Here is a 7703-nt window from a genome sequence, read left to right as displayed (position 1 = left end):
CCACCCTAGCCCTGAGCAGGTAAGACTCATTACTCTCCCCTTCCCCCTCCCTGTCCAACAGGTGAGTCAGGGGGCGGCATGGGAAAGGACTGACGCCTTCACTGGCCAGCCAACTCAGCGTCAGGCTTATTCATTCTTGCCCCAACGTAGTAATAAGATGTTTGTAAAGCATTTCATAGGCTTTGTGCTAGGTTGGGATTCCTCCCCTCTACAAAAAATAGAGTGTTCCTTCTATTTAGAATTAGCCTGGGTTTGGGTTCTCCCCTTAATCTTTGTATGACCTCAGGCCAATTAGTTCACCTTTCACCCTGTTTCTCCTCATCTGTAAAGTGGGTTCATTAGCTTTATCTATCTTAGGTTGGAGAGATTAAATGAAGTAAGCTTTGTGGTGGTATTTAAACAGCTGAGCAATGTCAGAATTCAAACCAATGACATGGTCAGTTCGAGACAGTTCTTAAAAACTGTTGGAGGCAGGGGTTGGGGATTTAGCTCAATGGTAGAGTGCTTGCCCAGCAAGTGCAAGGCCTTGGGTTCCGTCCTCAGCTCCAGGAAAAAAAAAAAAGAAAAAGAAAACTGTTGGAGGGCGGTGGTATTGCATACCCTTAATCCCAGCACTCAGGAGGCAGAGGCAGGAGGATCTCTGAGTTCAAGGCCAGCCTGGTCTACAGAGCGAGTTCCAGGACACCCAAGGCTGTTACACAGAGAAACCCTGTCTCGAAAAACAACAAACAAACAAACAAAAAACTAAACAAAAAAAACTGTTGGAGCAACAAAATGATCTGCATTAAGAGAATATTTGTAATGGGCCTGAGTGACAGTTCAGCTGCACAAACCTGATAGCCTGAGTTTGATACCTGGAGGAGGGGGACAGTGGAGTCCCACAGGTTGTCCCCTGACCTCCACTTTCCCGCCTTGGCACAGGTGCCACACAAATAAAAGAAAATACAATGTGATGAATTTAAAAACTAAGCTTCAAAGAGGTCACAAGTCTAGGAAATATGGTACACTCCAAACTAGAACGCCTTCTTATTTCAAGTCCCACCAAATCCCGGAGAAATAGTTTGGTTCCTAAGCAGCAGAGCAGGAGAAGGTCAATGTGTGTGAGTGTGGGGTGGATAACACCCCAGGGAGAGAGAGACTAAAGAGCAGCGATTCCATCAAAGATTAAATGATGGTGTCAGGAAGCTTTGGGGGACTTGGGAGGAAAGTGGGACATTAAATGGAAAGAAAGTGTGCACAGGCCTAAACAAAAGGGGGCAGCAAGCCCCTCCACAGTGGGCAAGGCTGGTTAGCTATCCGAAAGAACTCCAAACAGACAACTTAAGAGGACATGGGTATGCCCTCCCGTGGTTGATGAGGTGAGTGCTGTTGTGGCTGTACCAGAAACCCAGGGTCCTACAGGGGTTCATTCATTCAACACAAGTACTGAGCACCAATTGTATGCCAGGGGCCAGTTTAGACCCTGGCTACACAGAAAATTAAAAGTATCCTAACTCTCAGAAAGCTCACAGAGTGACAAGACTAAACAGCCTGTGTGGGTGGGAGTCAGATGAGTGGCTGCTTAGAAAAGGATTTCCTGAACACACACACACACACACACACACACACACACACACACACACACACACACACACACACGAGAGTTTATGGGCTAAAAGAACTCCAGATAAAGGTATCCTAACAGTCTCTTTGACTACAGTTCCCCAACAGGGAAAGGAATGGGGCTTAACTTGTTCTCTTCCATCCAATAAGTCTTCCTGGAAGGGGCAGAAAGATAGCAACATCCCAGATCCAGTTGCAGCTACACATGCCAGGTTGCCAGGACCACGCACCTATGCTGTTTCCCTGACCCCCACCCCTTCCAGTTTACCCGGGGATCTTTATCTCCACCTAACCCCTGCCCCCACCTGCCTACTTGCCACCCTCCACGTATAAAGCAGTGATCAGCCCAGGGCTCAGGAAGAGCTAACTCGCCATCTCAAGCTGCTGCCTCTGCCAGGGTTCCACCCTCCTCCCAGTCCGCCCACCCAGTCACACACCACTTCTAAACCCCTCACCGGTTTCTCTGCTCTGAGCACTTCAGCCAACCGGCAGCAGGAGACAGGTCTGGGGAGGGCTGTAGTAAGCCTAGGTGGAATTGGGGGGAGGGATTGGGGCTCCTGAATAAGCTCTGTATATCTCCAGAACGCACCCCTGCTTGTCTTAGTATGTAACAAGCCACAGCACGTCTTGGAGGCCAAAGCTAAACCCGCGGGTGGAGGCTCCACTGTGAAAAGCAGGGCCAGCTCCTCCCAGATGGATGGATTTCCTGTGTGTTTCCTAATCTCCTACTATGTGCCTGCCAAGCACCGGGGCTTCGTCTGCATCTGAGGATACAGAAGGAAATCAGAAAACACTCTTTCCTGGAATCAGCCATCTGCATAAGGGATTTTGGTCTCCTGGTGGGGAAGGAGGTACTTAGGAATAGAGCCGAGCACCACTGTGACCATGGCCTCCTTTGCAGCTTGAACTTGAAGGAGAGGCCACAAGGCCATCTTACCCAATCTTCTGCTTCCCAGCCTTTAAAGGCAAGAATTTTAGTATTTGACAGATCTCCAAAAAAGGGAAATTTTCCAGTCTCCCTTATAGCAAATGCCCTTGTCTCCTTTTTCTGACAGTGGTGTGTTTCTTCTGATGTCTAGCTCCAGCTCATGGCCCTGCAGTTTAACCTCATTTCTCTTGCCTGGAGCTCAGTAGGAGTGAAATCCTTGGACCACCAAGACGTAACTGATTAACTCAATCTTGCAGCTTTCTGGAGCCTCCGAGTCGGGAGTAACAGGGCACTGACTGGCCCATCCCTTGCTCCCCTGGAGACAGAAACCAACGACAAAGAGGAGGGACTGTGCACCTGGGAACCTCTTCAAGGCAAAGGTGAACATTAATCAGACAGTGTCCAGAACAGCCCAGCCACCTCCCTGCTGGCTTATGTCATTTCTCCCTCAGTGTTCCATAGGCCTCTGGGCCATATAAGGAGAGTTTCTGTTCTTTCTTCTTCTTCTTCTTCTTTTCTAATTATTATTGTAGCATACATGATGGGTGGGTGTGTCGCAGCATGCCCTTGAAGGTTGGACAACAACTTTGTGCAGTTGGTTTGACAATTCCTATTATTTTTATGTGGGTTCTGGAGACTCAACTCAGGTGGCCAGGCTACACAGAAAACACCTTTACCCACTGAACCATCCCACCAGCCTGGGGTTCTGTTCTTCATTTGAACTTAATCCTTATGCTGTGGAGAGCCCTCCTGATGGATGGCTGTCATCTGGAACTATAGAATACACACACACACACACACACACACACACACACACACACACACACACACACCTCTTCTTCAGCCTCAGGTGGCCTAAGAGATGGCCACTTGTAGAAAGGATAATAAGGCAGGCTTACCTTTGAATCAGGCAGGGACCTCCACCCTGGCTTTTCTAACAGTAACAAAGAGAACCAGCTACCAAAAGCTGAAGCTTTTCTGGGCAGATCTGAATCAAAGGCAGTGTTAAAATCTAAAGGCATCGTGGGCATGTGTATCTATCACTCCAGGTGCAGAGCCATCCTTAGGCCTAGGGAAGAGGCCCTCTGTCCTGGGCCCTACCCTTTAAAAGCCCTAACTTTTCATCCCTGTCCAGGGCCAAGGAGGGGAGAAGGCTGCACAGAACTCACAACTCCACACCAGGTACCAAAAACCCTGGCCCCTGGCGTTCTTTGTCTAGCATAGACTCTGCTTCTAAGCCTATGACTCTCATTCTTTCTTTTTTTTCTTTCTTTCTTTCTCTCTCTCTCTCTCTTTTCTTTCTTTCTCTCTTCTTTCTTTCTTTCTTCCTTCCTTCCTCCCTCCCTCCCTCCTTCCCTCCCTCCCTCCCTCCCTCTCTCTCTCTCTCTCTTTCTTTTTCCAAATTTGAAGCAAGCTTTAATTAAATACTGGCTAGGTGGATGGGCTCTGGCCTGGTCCATACCCAGGTTCCTGGGAAATGGTCCTAAGCCTATGAATCTTTCACGATGTCTCTTGTCCCAAAGGTCCTGGCACTTGTGGGTGGTAAGCCAAAGACATTACAAGTTCAGTTGTGGCAAGGTAGAAAGAAGGATACAGCCGGGGATACACACATTAGTGCATCCTCATGCATTGTGTAGGGCTGAGGCAGCTTTGTGTTGTGGCCAAAGGCAGAAAGAGCAAGGAAGATGTCCCGGGGGCTGGGGACAATTCTCCCTGGGGCTATCATGTTCTGACAGAGGGAGAATTCTAAAGTCCTTCCTGGCCTTCGCTGGCTATTGTGGGCCATTGTGGGGTTCTCTTGTGCTGGATTGCTTATTTCACAGATTGCTGCTTGCTCGGAAACTCATTATCGGTGCCAGCCTCCGCAGGTCCTCTGGCCCATGCCCACGGAAGTTGGGGGTGGGGCTTGTTCAGCATGACCCCTTAGGGGCTAGATAGGGACACTGACTGCAGAAGACTTTGGAAGTCTCTGAACTCCCTACTGGAGGGATCCCCACTTCAGCTGGAGCTGGAGCAGTCTGGAGGTGGGGGTGGGCGCACTCCCGGCCATCTTTGTGGCACTTCCTTCCGGGGAGCAGCCTTGAGGCCAGATGCTGCCCACAGCTAGTCCTGTGGGTGTGCTCCCAGCCAAGGAAGGCTCCTAATTACAGAGGTAGCTCCAGCGACAGGCATGACACTTCACAGCAAGGCATGTGGGCGGGATGGAATGCCAGAAAGAAAACAGGGAGACAAGAAAACAGAGATAGGGGAAACAGAAATAGTACCGGCCAGGGCCAGATACCGGGATGGGGGGAGGGCGCAGAGGAGCTCTGGACCTCTTTAGAGAATGTCTGTCCTGGGCTGTCCCCCTTAACCACTACAACCCCTCCAGAATGAAGTCCTTGGACGCTGCTCCCCTTTAGCCCCAACCCCCACCGGTGAAGTCTCAGGACAGGCTTGTGACATGGGTGTGCTCTGAAGTGGGTCTTGTGAGAGCTCCTGAGCAGCTGCCAGCAGGTCCCAGCCGAGCAGTGTTTTGGGGAAGGGAGGGTCCAGTGAGCCAATGCTACCTGAGTCACCCGGCTTCCTGCTCCTGGCTTGGGCGACTCCATGAGCAGACTGATACAGGTGGAGCTCCACCTGCTCCGCCAGCCAGCCTGCCTGCCCCTCCCTCCCTCTCCCCTCCACAAGCCCTGGGAAATGCCTGCACTAACCTGGAACCCTTCCCACAGAGAAGCCATTGCTCCTGAGCAAGCTTGCACCTGTGCAGGTGGTCACACCTGCTCTGGGACACACACACACACACACACACACACACACACACACACACGCACACGCATACGCACACGCACACGCACACGCACACACACACACAACTTCTCGCCTACCTTGGAGTTCGTGGGAAGAAATGCATCTCCATTCCCATGCACACACAAGAAAATTGAGGCTGGAGCCAGGAGAGGGGCTTGTCTATGGCATATGAGCAGCAAATGTATAGCAGGACTGGAACCAGAACCTCTGTCTCCTGTCCACTGGGTCATCTCCCAAACGACCTCTGTTTCCAACCCAGGAAAAGTGGGGTTCTGGGGGAGGAGGAAGCAAGGACTGATTCCTCAGGCTTGATTTCTGTCATCTGAGCTAAGTCTTTAGGAACATTTTGGGGTTAGGCAGCCAGGGTAGAAGGCTGGTGGATGGCCGCAGATGCTGAGGCCACTCTCCCAAGGCGCTAAACCAGCAACCTAGACCTTATTTCCTCTAAGTCACCACCTATGGTACCCAGCAAGCAGGGCCACTGTGTCGATGAAGCAAAGAGACCACCAGACACACCTCCTAGGTCTCAGTGACTCGGTAGGAATTGGGGCAGGACTGAAAATCCAGGGCCAGGACCCCGGGGAATGTGAGAGTTGAGATCCTTGAATATTTCATCAGCACTTCAGCTCCAGTTGAAGCAGCAGCCAACTTACAGCTCATGGATAATTTATGATCCCAACAGAGAACCTGGAAGTAGCGAGGGGGAGGGGCACTGAGGGGGAGGCAGGACCAGGCTGTGGACAAGAGTGATGGAGAGACGCCACGGGATGGGAGTGTGTATGAGAGATCAGGGGGCAGGGGCTCCCAGCACCAGAGACTTTCCCAAGTTTGAGGATACCCATATATTAAAAATAAAGAAACAACTCCGAGATGCTGGAAATAACTGCTGAAGGTTAGAGTCACAGGACAAGCATTTTCTGACTCCCAGGCCTGACCCTGCGTCTGTGACGGAGTGTATAATCTCATCCTGAGATAACGAAAAAATGTAATGGTTCTGTGTGACTGTGAGGCCCTCAAATAACCGAGTCCACACTTGGGCAGGCCAGGGAGAAAAACTAGACTTCCCACTTGGACTGGCTGAGCCATCCCTTGTCAGCCTCCTCCTCCAGGAGGACCCTAAAAATTTAGCCAAGTAGTTAAGGGCAAAGGAGGGAATCAGGTATGGCCACCTCTGACTTCATCCAAGGAACATGACATTACACCCTCTTCCTCCTTTTTTTCCCCCGGATAGAGTTTCACAAAACCTAGGCTGGCCTTAGAGCTACTATGATCTTTAACTTTTTTCTTTTTGTTTTTTGTTTTGTTTTCTTGTTTTTTGTTTTTTGTTTTTGTTTTTTGAGACAGGGTTTCTCTGTGTAGTTTTGCGCCTTTCCTGGATCTCAATCTGTAGACCAGGCTGGCCTGGAACTCACAGAGATCTGCCTGGCTCTGTCTCCCAAGTGCTGGGATTAAAGGTGTGTGCCACCACTGCCCAGCGATCTTGAACTTTTAATCCCCCTACCTCCATCCCCGGAGTGCCAGGATTATAGTTCTGTACCATCCTACCTGGTTTACGTAATACCGAAAATGGAACCCAAGAGCTCCATGCGCGCTAGGCAAACTCTCTGAGCTACACCCCCAGCCTCACAAATTTCTTTATTTTTAAAGGAAAGCAGGAGAAGGTGACTCCCAATGGAAAATGGCAAGTTCTCTTGGCCTCCGCTTTCCTCATGACCTTAGAGAATTCTTCCAGGTCATGTAGAGGTCAAGCATATGTATGTGAGGAGAGGGCAAACAAGCACATCCTCCCCCTGCCTCAGTTTCCCCACTTGAGTCATGGGCAGAAAAGGTGCTCCTATACCAAGGGCTGTTTCAGGGGACAAAAGAGATGCTATCCAGGAGCCTTGGCGCCAGCTGAGACCCAGGGAGGTAGTGATTATGAGGTGATGGGCCCACAGGCTGGGCCTGGGATTTCAGTTTCTGCTAGGGCTGTTTGCTGGGCTCCCAGCAAACTCCCATCCAATCCCTTCATCTTGGAACTTGATAGTAAAAGGAGCCAACCAGAGCTGTGTGTTAGCCCAGATCAGAGTTGGCCCCAGCCCTAGAGTCTGACCCAGACTCTTGGGGGGCTCAGTTTCCCCATCCATGAAATCAGGGCCATCTTCCAGGGCTGACCTTGGAGAGATACTGTAAAAGAGGGCCTGGAGGAAGGCCAGAGTGGGGAGACAAGGATGATGGCCCCCGGGGCCCTGTGGGCTTTGTTAGTCTGGTAAAGTTATTAGCTCTGGAGCCAGCTTGACATGGAGAAGGGCCCCTTCTTTGTCCCCAGAAGGGACTCTATTCTCAGACACAGGCAACATTCGATAAGAATTCTTCCTTTTCTTAATTTTTAGCTTTAAAAATT

Source organism: Peromyscus californicus, unplaced genomic scaffold, assembly GCF_007827085.1.
Source record: "Peromyscus californicus insignis strain IS unplaced genomic scaffold, ASM782708v3 Scaffold_3__1_contigs__length_106647218, whole genome shotgun sequence".
In the NCBI taxonomy this organism is placed as follows: domain Eukaryota; kingdom Metazoa; phylum Chordata; class Mammalia; order Rodentia; family Cricetidae; genus Peromyscus; species Peromyscus californicus.
Note: the sequence above shows the minus strand (reverse complement) of the source record.